This window comes from Phalangium opilio, unplaced genomic scaffold, assembly GCF_054372755.1.
Source record: "Phalangium opilio isolate 3A_F unplaced genomic scaffold, DU_Popi_V2 ptg000352l_1, whole genome shotgun sequence".
Taxonomy (NCBI): Eukaryota; Metazoa; Arthropoda; class Arachnida; order Opiliones; family Phalangiidae; genus Phalangium; species Phalangium opilio.
This window is the reverse complement of record NW_028324228.1, coordinates 7,328,951-7,343,484: the sequence shown is the minus strand read 5'-3', so window position 1 is coordinate 7,343,484 and position 14,534 is coordinate 7,328,951.

Here is a 14,534-nt window from a genome sequence, read left to right as displayed (position 1 = left end):
AGATATTTAAGCTGAATTCGGTAAAAAATGTGTACAGAAAAAAATGCATTTTAAAGTTTTCCGAAAAAATCGCTTGTTTTTTTTTCTTGAAGATACAAAATCCGTGACAACGATTTCTTATTGAAAATTGAATTTAAACAGTTTTTTGAATGAATATCGTTACATTTGCTTGAATTTAAGCAAAAAGTTCAAAAATAATGGTTTCAGTGGTTATATTTGAAAATAGTGAAAAAATACTCAAAATGTGCTTCTCTGGCCGAGAAACGTCAATTTTGAAAATGGTATTAAAAATCAAGGTACATTTTTATTTATTGATCAATCGAGATGAAATCACTTTTAATGAGTATTTTATAGATATTTAAGCTGAATTCGGTAAAAAAATTGTCCAGAAAAAAATGCATTCAAAAGTGTACCGAAAAAATCGCATGTTTTTTTTCTTCAAGATACAAAATCCGTGACAACGATTTCTTGTTGAAAATTGGATTTAAACAGTTTTTGAATGAATATCGTTATATATGCTTGAATTAAAGCAAAAAGTACAAAAATAATGGTTTTAGTGGTTATATTTGAAAAAAGTGAAAAAATACTCAAAATGTGCTTCTCTGGCCGAGAAACGTCGATTTTGAAAATGTTATTAAAAATCGAGGTACATTTTTATTTATTGATCAATCGAGATGAAATCACTTTTAATGAGTATTTTATAGATATTTAAGCTGAATTCGGTTAAAAATTTGTCCAGAAAAAAATGCATTCAAAAGTGTACCGAAAAAATCGCATGTTTTTTTTCTTCAAGATAAAAAAACCGTGACAACGATTTCTTATTGAAAATTGAATTTAAAGTTTTTTGATTGAATATCGTTACATTTGCTTGAATTAAAGCAAAAAGTACAAAAATAATGGTTTCAGTGGTTATATTTGAAAATAGTGAAAAAATACTCAAAATGTGCTTCTCTGGCCGAGAAACGTCAATTTTGAAAATGGTATTAAAAATCAAGGTACATTTTTATTTATTGATCAATCGAGATGAAATCACTTTTAATGAGTATTTTATAGATATTTAAGCTGAATTCGGTAAAAAAATTGTCCAGAAAAAAATGCATTCAAAAGTGTACCGAAAAAATCGCATGTTTTTTTTCTTCAAGATACAAAATCCGTGACAACGATTTCTTGTTGAAAATTGGATTTAAACAGTTTTTGAATGAATATCGTTATATATGCTTGAATTAAAGCAAAAAGTACAAAAATAATGGTTTTAGTGGTTATATTTGAAAAAAGTGAAAAAATACTCAAAATGTGCTTCTCTGGCCGAGAAACGTCGATTTTGAAAATGTTATTAAAAATGGAGGTACATTTTTATTTATTGATCAATCGAGATGAAATCACTTTTAATGAGTATTTTATAGATATTTAAGCTGAATTCGGTTAAAAATTTGTCCAGAAAAAAATGCATTCAAAAGTGTACCGAAAAAATCGCATGTTTTTTTTCTTCAAGTTACAAGATCCGTGACAACGATTTCTTATTCAAAATTGAATTTAAACATTTTTTTGAATGAATATCGTTACATTTGCTTGAATTAAAGCAAAAATTACAAAAATAATGGTTTTAGTGGTTATATTTGAAAAAAGTGAAAAAATACTCAAAATGTGCTTCTCTGGCCGAGAAACGTCAATTTTGAAAATGGTATTAAAAATCAAGGTACATTTTTATTTATTGATCAATCGAGATGAAATCACTTTTAATGAGTATTTTATAGATATTTAAGCTGAATAAGGTTAAAAATTTGTCCAGAAAAAAATGCATTCAAAAGTGTACCGAAAAAATCGCATGTTTTTTTTCTTCAAGATACAAAATCCGTGACAACGATTTCTTATTCAAAATTGAATTTAAACAGTTTTTGAATGAATATCGTTACATTTGCTTGAATTAAAGCAAAAATTACAAAAATAATGGCTTTAGTGGTTATATTTGAAAAAAGTGAAAAAATACTCAAAATATGCTTCTCTGGCCGAGAAACGTCGATTTTGAAAATGTTATTAAAAATCGAGGTACATTTTTATTTATTTATCAATCGAGATGAAATCACTTTTAATGAGTATTTTATAGATATTTAAGCTGAATTAGGTTAAAAATTTGTCCAGAAAAAAATGCATTCAAAAGTGTACCGAAAAAATCGCATGTTTTTTTTCTTCAAGATACAAAATCCGTGACAACGATTTCTTATTGAAAATTGAATTTAAAGTTTTTTGATTGAATATCGTTACATTTGCTTGAATTAAAGCAAAAAGTACAAAAATAATGGTTTCAGTGGTTATATTTGAAAATAGTGAAAAAATACTCAAAATGTGCTTCTCTGGCCGAGAAATGTCAATTTTGAAAATGGTTTTAAAAATCGAGGTACATTTTTATTTATTGATCAATCGAGATGAAATAACTTTTAATGAGTATTTTATAGATATTTAAGCTGAATTCGGTAAAAAATGTGTACAGAAAAAAATGCATTTTAAAGTTTTCCGAAAAAATCGCTTGTTTTTTTTTCTTCAAGATACAAAATCCGTGACAACGATTTCTTATTGAAAATTGAATTTAAACAGTTTTTTGAATGAATATCGTTACATTTGCTTGAATTTAAGCAAAAAGTACAAAAATAATGGTTTCAGTGGTTATATTTGAAAATAGTGAAAAAATACTCAAAATGTGCTTCTCTGGCCGAGAAACGTCAATTTTGAAAATGGTATTAAAAATCAAGGTACATTTTTATTTATTGATCAATCGAGATGAAATCACTTTTAATGAGTATTTTATAGATATTTAAGCTGAATTCGGTAAAAAAATTGTCCAGAAAAAAATGCATTCAAAAGTGTACCGAAAAAATCGCATGTTTTTTTTCTTCAAGATACAAAATCCGTGACAACGATTTCTTGTTGAAAATTGGATTTAAACAGTTTTTGAATGAATATCGTTATATATGCTTGAATTAAAGCAAAAAGTACAAAAATAATGGTTTTAGTGGTTATATTTGAAAAAAGTGAAAAAATACTCAAAATGTGCTTCTCTGGCCGAGAAACGTCGATTTTGAAAATGTTATTAAAAATCGAGGTACATTTTTATTTATTGATCAATCGAGATGAAATCACTTTTAATGAGTATTTTATAGATATTTAAGCTGAATTCGGTTAAAAATTTGTCCAGAAAAAAATGCATTCAAAAGTGTACCGAAAAAATCGCATGTTTTTTTCTTCAAGTTACAAGATCCGTGACAACGATTTCTTATTCAAAATTGAATTTAAACAGTTTTTTGAATGAATATCGTTACATTTGCTTGAATTAAAGCAAAAAGTACAAAAATAATGGTTTCAGTGGTTATATTTGAAAAAAGTGAAAAAATACTCAAAATATGCTTCTCTGGCCGAGAAACGTCGATTTTGAAAATGTTATTAAAAATCGAGGTTAATTTTTATTTATTGATCAATCGAGATGAGATCACTTTTAATGAGTATTTTATAGATATTTAAGCTGAATTAGGTTAAAAATTTGTCCAGAAAAAAATGCATTCAAAAGTGTACCGAAAAAATCGCATGTTTTTTTCTTCAAGATACAAAATCCGTGACAACGATTTCTTATTGAAAATTGAATTTAAAGTTTTTTGATTGAATATCGTTACATTTGCTTGAATTAAAGCAAAAAGTACAAAAATAATGGTTTCAGTGGTTATATTTGAAAATAGTGAAAAAATACTCAAAATGTGCTTCTCTGGCCGAGAAACGTCAATTTTGAAAATGGTATTAAAAATCAAGGTACATTTTTATTTATTGATCAATCGAGATGAAATCACTTTTAATGAGTATTTTATAGATATTTAAGCTGAATAAGGTTAAAAATTTGTCCAGAAAAAAATGCATTCAAAAGTGTACCGAAAAAATCGCATGTTTTTTTTCTTCAAGATACAAAATCCGTGACAACGATTTCTTATTCAAAATTGAATTTAAACAGTTTTTGAATGAATATCGTTACATTTGCTTGAATTAAAGCAAAAATTACAAAAATAATGGGTTTAGTGGTTATATTTGAAAAAAGTGAAAAAATACTCAAAATATGCTTCTCTGGCCGAGAAACGTCGATTTTGAAAATGTTATTAAAAATCGAGGTACATTTTTATTTATTTATCAATCGAGATGAAATCACTTTTAATGAGTATTTTATAGATATTTAAGCTGAATTAGGTTAAAAATTTGTCCAGAAAAAAATGCATTCAAAAGTGTACCGAAAAAATCGCATGTTTTTTTTCTTCAAGATACAAAATCCGTGACAACGATTTCTTATTGAAAATTGAATTTAAAGTTTTTTGATTGAATATCGTTACATTTGCTTGAATTAAAGCAAAAAGTACAAAAATAATGGTTTCAGTGGTTATATTTGAAAATAGTGAAAAAATACTCAAAATGTGCTTCTCTGGCCGAGAAACGTCAATTTTGAAAATGGTATTAAAAATCGAGGTACATTTTTATTTATTGATCAATCGAGATGAAATAACTTTTAATGAGTATTTTATAGATATTTAAGCTGAATTAGGTTAAAAATTTGTCCAGAAAAAAATGCATTCAAAAGTGTACCGAAAAAATCGCATGTTTTTTTTCTTCAAGATACAAAATCCGTGACAACGATTTCTTATTGAAAATTGAATTTAAAGTTTTTTGATTGAATATCGTTACATTTGCTTGAATTAAAGCAAAAAGTACAAAAATAATGGTTTCAGTGGTTATATTTGAAAATAGTGAAAAAATACTCAAAATGTGCTTCTCTGGCCGAGAAACGTCAATTTTGAAAATGGTATTAAAAATCGAGGTACATTTTTATTTATTGATCAATCGAGATGAAATAACTTTTAATGAGTATTTTATAGATATTTAATCTGAATTCGGTAAAAAATGTGTACAGAAAAAAATGCATTTTAAAGTTTTCCGAAAAAATCGCTTGTTTTTTCTTCTTCAAGATACAAAATCCGTGACAACGATTTCTTATTGAAAATTGAATTTAAACAGTTTTTTGAATGAATATCGTTACATTTGCTTGAATTTAAGCAAAAAGTACAAAAATAATGGTTTCAGTGGTTATATTTGAAAATAGTGAAAAAATACTCAAAATGTGCTTCTCTGGCCGAGAAACGTCAATTTTGAAAATGGTATTAAAAATCAAGGTACATTTTTATTTATTGATCAATCGAGATGAAATCACTTTTAATGAGTATTTTATAGATATTTAAGCTGAATTCGGTAAAAAAATTGTCCAGAAAAAAATGCATTCAAAAGTGTACCGAAAAAAGCGCATGTTTTTTTTCTTCAAGATACAAAATCCGTGACAACGATTTCTTGTTGAAAATTGGATTTAAACAGTTTTTGAATGAATATCGTTACATATGCTTGAATTAAAGCAAAAAGTACAAAAATAATGGTTTTAGTGGTTATATTTGAAAAAAGTGAAAAAATACTCAAAATGTGCTTCTCTGGCCGAGAAACGTCAATTTTGAAAATGGTATTAAAAATCGAGGTACATTTTTATTTATTGATCAATCGAGATGAAATAACTTTTAATGAGTATTTTATAGATATTTAAGCTGAATTCGGAAAAAAATGTGTACAGAAAAAAATGCATTTTAAAGTTTTCCGAAAAAATCGCTTGTTTTTTTTTCTTCAAGATACAAAATCCGTGACAACGATTTCTTATTGAAAATTGAATTTAAACAGTTTTTTGAATGAATATCGTTACATTTGCTTGAATTTAAGCAAAAAGTACAAAAATAATGGTTTCAGTGGTTATATTTGAAAATAGTGAAAAAATACTCAAAATGTGCTTCTCTGGCCGAGAAACGTCAATTTTGAAAATGGTATTAAAAATCAAGGTACATTTTTATTTATTGATCAATCGAGATGAAATCACTTTTAATGAGTATTTTATAGATATTTAAGCTGAATTCGGTAAAAAAATTGTCCAGAAAAAAATGCATTCAAAAGTGTACCGAAAAAATCGCATGTTTTTTTTCTTCAAGATACAAAATCCGTGACAACGATTTCTTGTTGAAAATTGGATTTAAACAGTTTTTGAATGAATATCGTTACATATGCTTGAATTAAAGCAAAAAGTACAAAAATAATGGTTTTAGTGGTTATATTTGAAAAAAGTGAAAAAATACTCAAAATGTGCTTCTCTGGCCGAGAAACGTCGATTTTGAAAATGTTATTAAAAATCGAGGTACAGTTTTATTTATTGATCAATCGAGATGAAATCACTTTTAATGAGTATTTTATAGATATTTAAGCTGAATTCGGTAAAACATTTGTACAGAAAAAAATGCATTTTAAAGTTTTCCGAAAAAATCGCTTGTTTTTTTTTCTTCAAGATACAAAATCCGTGACAACGATTTCTTATTGAAACGTGAATTTAAACAGTTTTTTGAATGAATATCGTTACACTTGCATGAATTTAAGCAAAAAGTACAAAAATAATGGTTTCAGTGGTTATATTTGAAAAAAGTGAAAAAATACTCAAAATGTGCTTCTCTGGCCGAGAAACGTCGATTTTGAAAATGTTATTAAAAATCGAGGTACATTTTTATTTATTGATCAATCGAGATGAAATCACTTTTAATGAGTATTTTCTAGATATTTAAGCTGAATTCGGTAAAAAATGTGTACAGAAAAAAATGCATTTTAAAGTTTTCCGAAAAAATCGCTTGTTTTTTTTTCTTGAAGATACAAAATCTGTGACAACGATTTCTTATTGAAAATTGAATTTAAACAGTTTTTTGAATGAATATCGTTACATTTGCTTGAATTTAAGCAAAAAGTACAAAAATAATGGTTTCAGTGGTTATATTTGAAAATAGTGAAAAAATACTCAAAATGTGCTTCTCTGGCCGAGAAACGTCAATTTTGAAAATGGTATTAAAAATCAAGGTACATTTTTATTTATTGATCAATCGAGATGAAATCACTTTTAATGAGTATTTTATAGATATTTAAGCTGAATTCGGTAAAAAAATTGTCCAGAAAAAAATGCATTCAAAAGTGTACCGAAAAAATCGCATGTTTTTTTTCTTCAAGATACAAAATCCGTGACAACGATTTCTTGTTGAAAATTGGATTTAAACAGTTTTTGAATGAATATCGTTACATATGCTTGAATTAAAGCAAAAAGTACAAAAATAATGGTTTTAGTGGTTATATTTGAAAAAGGTGAAAAAATACTCAAAATGTGCTTCTCTGGCCGAGAAACGTCGATTTTGAAAATGTTATTAAAAATCGAGGTACATTTTTATTTATTGATCAATCGAGATGAAATCACTTTTAATGAGTATTTTATAGATATTTAAGCTGAATTCGGTTAAAAATTTGTCCAGAAAAAATGCATTCAAAAGTGTACCGAAAAAATCGCATGTTTTTTTTCTTCAAGTTACAAGATCCGTGACAACGATTTCTTATTCAAAATTGAATTTAAACAGTTTTTTGAATGAATATCGTTACATTTGCTTGAATTAAAGCAAAAAGTACAAAAATAATGGTTTTAGTGGTTATATTTGAAAAAAGTGAAAAAATACTCAAAATGTGCTTCTCTGGCCGAGAAACGTCGATTTTGAAAATGTTATTAAAAATCGAGGTACATTTTTATTTATTGATCAATCGAGATGAAATCACTTTTAATGAGTATTTTCTAGATATTTAAGCTGAATTCGGTAAAAAATGTGTACAGAAAAAAATGCATTTTAAAGTTTTCCGAAAAAATCGCTTGTTTTTTTTTCTTGAAGATACAAAATCCGTGACAACGATTTCTTATTGAAAATTGAATTTAAACAGTTTTTTGAATGAATATCGTTACATTTGCTTGAATTTAAGCAAAAAGTACAAAAATAATGGTTTCAGTGGTTATATTTGAAAATAGTGAAAAAATACTCAAAATGTGCTTCTCTGGCCGAGAAACGTCAATTTTGAAAATGGTATTAAAAATCAAGGTACATTTTTATTTATTGATCAATCGAGATGAAATCACTTTTAATGAGTATTTTATAGATATTTAAGCTGAATTCGGTAAAAAAATTGTCCAGAAAAAAATGCATTCAAAAGTGTACCGAAAAAATCGCATGTTTTTTTTCTTCAAGATACAAAATCCGTGACAACGATTTCTTGTTGAAAATTGGATTTAAACAGTTTTTGAATGAATATCGTTATATATGCTTGAATTAAAGCAAAAAGTACAAAAATAATGGTTTTAGTGGTTATATTTGAAAAAAGTGAAAAAATACTCAAAATGTGCTTCTCTGGCCGAGAAACGTCGATTTTGAAAATGTTATTAAAAATCGAGGTACATTTTTATTTATTGATCAATCGAGATGAAATCACTTTTAATGAGTATTTTCTAGATATTTAAGCTGAATTCGGTAAAAAATGTGTACAGAAAAAAATGCATTTTAAAGTTTTCCGAAAAAATCGCTTGTTTTTTTTTCTTGAAGATACAAAATCCGTGACAACGATTTCTTATTGAAAATTGAATTTAAACAGTTTTTTGAATGAATATCGTTACATTTGCTTGAATTTAAGCAAAAAGTACAAAAATAATGGTTTCAGTGGTTATATTTGAAAATAGTGAAAAAATACTCAAAATGTGCTTCTCTGGCCGAGAAACGTCAATTTTGAAAATGGTATTAAAAATCAAGGTACATTTTTATTTATTGATCAATCGAGATGAAATCACTTTTAATGAGTATTTTATAGATATTTAAGCTGAATTCGGTAAAAAAATTGTCCAGAAAAAAATGCATTCAAAAGTGTACCGAAAAAATCGCATGTTTTTTTTCTTCAAGATACAAAATCCGTGACAACGATTTCTTGTTGAAAATTGGATTTAAACAGTTTTTGAATGAATATCGTTATATATGCTTGAATTAAAGCAAAAAGTACAAAAATAATGGTTTTAGTGGTTATATTTGAAAAAAGTGAAAAAATACTCAAAATGTGCTTCTCTGGCCGAGAAACGTCGATTTTGAAAATGTTATTAAAAATCGAGGTACATTTTTATTTATTGATCAATCGAGATGAAATCACTTTTAATGAGTATTTTATAGATATTTAAGCTGAATTCGGTTAAAAATTTGTCCAGAAAAAAATGCATTCAAAAGTGTACCGAAAAAATCGCATGTTTTTTTTCTTCAAGTTACAAGATCCGTGACAACGATTTCTTATTCAAAATTGAATTTAAACAGTTTTTTGAATGAATATCGTTACATTTGCTTGAATTAAAGCAAAAATTACAAAAATAATGGTTTTAGTGGTTATATTTGAAAAAAGTGAAAAAATACTCAAAATATGCTTCTCTGGCCGAGAAACGTCGATTTTGAAAATGTTATTAAAAATCGAGGTTAATTTTTATTTATTGATCAATCGAGATGAGATCACTTTTAATGAGTATTTTATAGATATTTAAGCTGAATTAGGTTAAAAATTTGTCCAGAAAAAAATGCATTCAAAAGTGTACCGAAAAAATCGCATGTTTTTTTTCTTCAAGATACAAAATCCGTGACAACGATTTCTTATTGAAAATTGAATTTAAAGTTTTTTGATTGAATATCGTTACATTTGCTTGAATTAAAGCAAAAAGTACAAAAATAATGGTTTCAGTGGTTATATTTGAAAATAGTGAAAAAATACTCAAAATGTGCTTCTCTGGCCGAGAAACGTCAATTTTGAAAATGGTATTAAAAATCAAGGTACATTTTTATTTATTGATCAATCGAGATGAAATCACTTTTAATGAGTATTTTATAGATATTTAAGCTGAATAAGGTTAAAAATTTGTCCAGAAAAAAATGCATTCAAAAGTGTACCGAAAAAATCGCATGTTTTTTTTCTTCAAGATACAAAAGCCGTGACAACGATTTCTTATTCAAAATTGAATTTAAACAGTTTTTGAATGAATATCGTTACATTTGCTTGAATTAAAGCAAAAATTACAAAAATAATGGGTTTAGTGGTTATATTTGAAAAAAGTGAAAAAATACTCAAAATATGCTTCTCTGGCCGAGAAACGTCGATTTTGAAAATGTTATTAAAAATCGAGGTACATTTTTATTTATTTATCAATCGAGATGAAATCACTTTTAATGAGTATTTTATAGATATTTAAGCTGAATTAGGTTAAAAATTTGTCCAGAAAAAAATGCATTCAAAAGTGTACCGAAAAAATCGCATGTTTTTTTTCTTCAAGATACAAAATCCGTGACAACGATTTCTTATTGAAAATTGAATTTAAAGTTTTTTGATTGAATATCGTTACATTTGCTTGAATTAAAGCAAAAAGTACAAAAATAATGGTTTCAGTGGTTATATTTGAAAATAGTGAAAAAATACTCAAAATGTGCTTCTCTGGCCGAGAAACGTCAATTTTGAAAATGGTATTAAAAATCGAGGTACATTTTTATTTATTGATCAATCGAGATGAAATAACTTTTAATGAGTATTTTATAAGTATTTAAGCTAAATTCGGTAAAAAAATTGTCCAGAAAAAAATGCATTCAAAAGTGTACCGAAAAAATCGCATGTTTTTTTTCTTCAAGATACAAAATCCGTGACAACGATTTCTTGTTGAAAATTGGATTTAAACAGTTTTTGAATGAATATCGTTATATATGCTTGAATTAAAGCAAAAAGTACAAAAATAATGGTTTTAGTGGTTATATTTGAAAAAAGTGAAAAAATACTCAAAATGTGCTTCTCTGGCCGAGAAACGTCGATTTTGAAAATGTTATTAAAAATCGAGGTACATTTTTATTTATTGATCAATCGAGATGAAATCACTTTTAATGAGTATTTTCTAGATATTTAAGCTGAATTCGGTAAAAAATGTTTACAGAAAAAAATGCATTTTAAAGTTTTCCGAAAAAATCGCTTGTTTTTTTTTCTTGAAGATACAAAATCTGTGACAACGATTTCTTATTGAAAATTGAATTTAAACAGTTTTTTGAATGAATATCGTTACATTTGCTTGAATTTAAGCAAAAAGTACAAAAATAATGGTTTCAGTGGTTATATTTGAAAATAGTGAAAAAATACTCAAAATGTGCTTCTCTGGCCGAGAAACGTCAATTTTGAAAATGGTATTAAAAATCAAGGTACATTTTTATTTATTGATCAATCGAGATGAAATCACTTTTAATGAGTATTTTATAGATATTTAAGCTGAATTCGGTAAAAAAATTGTCCAGAAAAAAATGCATTCAAAAGTGTACCGAAAAAATCGCATGTTTTTTTTCTTCAAGATACAAAATCCGTGACAACGATTTCTTGTTGAAAATTGGATTTAAACAGTTTTTGAATGAATATCGTTACATATGCTTGAATTAAAGCAAAAAGTACAAAAATAATGGTTTTAGTGGTTATATTTGAAAAAGGTGAAAAAATACTCAAAATGTGCTTCTCTGGCCGAGAAACGTCGATTTTGAAAATGTTATTAAAAATCGAGGTACATTTTTATTTATTGATCAATCGAGATGAAATCACTTTTAATGAGTATTTTATAGATATTTAAGCTGAATTCGGTTAAAAATTTGTCCAGAAAAAAATGCATTCAAAAGTGTACCGAAAAAATCGCATGTTTTTTTTCTTCAAGTTACAAGATCCGTGACAACGATTTCTTATTCAAAATTGAATTTAAACAGTTTTTTGAATGAATATCGTTACATTTGCTTGAATTAAAGCAAAAATTACAAAAATAATGGTTTTAGTGGTTATATTTGAAAAAAGTGAAAAAATACTCAAAATATGCTTCTCTGGCCGAGAAACGTCGGTTTTGAAAATGTTATTAAAAATCGAGGTACATTTTTATTTATTGATCAATCGAGATGAAATCACTTTTAATGAGTATTTTCTAGATATTTAAGCTGAATTCGGTAAAAAATGTGTACAGAAAAAAATGCATTTTAAAGTTTTCCGAAAAAATCGCTTGTTTTTTTTTCTTGAAGATACAAAATCCGTGACAACGATTTCTTATTGAAAATTGAATTTAAACAGTTTTTTGAATGAATATCGTTACATTTGCTTGAATTTAAGCAAAAAGTACAAAAATAATGGTTTCAGTGGTTATATTTGAAAATAGTGAAAAAATACTCAAAATGTGCTTCTCTGGCCGAGAAACGTCAATTTTGAAAATGGTATTAAAAATCAAGGTACATTTTTATTTATTGATCAATCGAGATGAAATCACTTTTAATGAGTATTTTATAGATATTTAAGCTGAATTCGGTAAAAAAATTGTCCAGAAAAAAATGCATTCAAAAGTGTACCGAAAAAATCGCATGTTTTTTTTCTTCAAGATACAAAATCCGTGACAACGATTTCTTGTTGAAAATTGGATTTAAACAGTTTTTGAATGAATATCGTTATATATGCTTGAATTAAAGCAAAAAGTACAAAAATAATGGTTTTAGTGGTTATATTTGAAAAAAGTGAAAAAATACTCAAAATGTGCTTCTCTGGCCGAGAAACGTCGATTTTGAAAATGTTATTAAAAATCGAGGTACATTTTTATTTATTGATCAATCGAGATGAAATCACTTTTAATGAGTATTTTCTAGATATTTAAGCTGAATTCGGTAAAAAATGTGTACAGAAAAAAATGCATTTTAAAGTTTTCCGAAAAAATCGCTTGTTTTTTTTTCTTGAAGATACAAAATCCGTGACAACGATTTCTTATTGAAAATTGAATTTAAACAGTTTTTTGAATGAATATCGTTACATTTGCTTGAATTTAAGCAAAAAGTACAAAAATAATGGTTTCAGTGGTTATATTTGAAAATAGTGAAAAAATACTCAAAATGTGCTTCTCTGGCCGAGAAACGTCAATTTTGAAAATGGTATTAAAAATCAAGGTACATTTTTATTTATTGATCAATCGAGATGAAATCACTTTTAATGAGTATTTTATAGATATTTAAGCTGAATTCGGTAAAAAAATTGTCCAGAAAAAAATGCATTCAAAAGTGTACCGAAAAAATCGCATGTTTTTTTTCTTCAAGATACAAAATCCGTGACAACGATTTCTTGTTGAAAATTGGATTTAAACAGTTTTTGAATGAATATCGTTATATATGCTTGAATTAAAGCAAAAAGTACAAAAATAATGGTTTTAGTGGTTATATTTGAAAAAAGTGAAAAAATACTCAAAATGTGCTTCTCTGGCCGAGAAACGTCGATTTTGAAAATGTTATTAAAAATCGAGGTACATTTTTATTTATTGATCAATCGAGATGAAATCACTTTTAATGAGTATTTTATAGATATTTAAGCTGAATTCGGTTAAAAATTTGTCCAGAAAAAAATGCATTCAAAAGTGTACCGAAAAAATCGCATGTTTTTTTTCTTCAAGTTACAAGATCCGTGACAACGATTTCTTATTCAAAATTGAATTTAAACAGTTTTTTGAATGAATATCGTTACATTTGCTTGAATTAAAGCAAAAATTACAAAAATAATGGTTTTAGTGGTTATATTTGAAAAAAGTGAAAAAATACTCAAAATATGCTTCTCTGGCCGAGATACGTCGATTTTGAAAATGTTATTAAAAATCGAGGTTAATTTTTATTTATTGATCAATCGAGATGAGATCACTTTTAATGAGTATTTTATAGATATTTAAGCTGAATTAGGTTAAAAATTTGTCCAGAAAAAAATGCATTCAAAAGTGTACCGAAAAAATCGCATGTTTTTTTTCTTCAAGATACAAAATCCGTGACAACGATTTCTTATTGAAAATTGAATTTAAAGTTTTTTGATTGAATATCGTTACATTTGCTTGAATTAAAGCAAAAAGTACAAAAATAATGGTTTCAGTGGTTATATTTGAAAATAGTGAAAAAATACTCAAAATGTGCTTCTCTGGCCGAGAAACGTCAATTTTGAAAATGGTATTAAAAATCGAGGTACATTTTTATTTATTGATCAATCGAGATGAAATAACTTTTAATGAGTATTTTATAGATATTTAAGCTGAATTAGGTTAAAAATTTGTCCAGAAAAAAATGCATTCAAAAGTGTACCGAAAAAATCGCATGTTTTTTTTCTTCAAGATACAAAATCCGTGACAACGATTTCTTATTGAAAATTGAATTTAAAGTTTTTTGATTGAATATCGTTACATTTGCTTGAATTAAAGCAAAAAGTACAAAAATAATGGTTTCAGTGGTTATATTTGAAAATAGTGAAAAAATACTCAAAATGTGCTTCTCTGGCCGAGAAACGTCAATTTTGAAAATGGTATTAAAAATCGAGGTACATTTTTATTTATTGATCAATCGAGATGAAATAACTTTTAATGAGTATTTTATAGATATTTAAGCTGAATTCGGTAAAAAATGTGTACAGAAAAAAATGCATTTTAAAGTTTTCCGAAAAAATCGCTTGTTTTTTTTTCTTCAAGATACAAAATCCGTGACAACGATTTCTTATTGAAAATTGAATTTAAACAGTTTTTTGAATGAATATCGTTACATTTG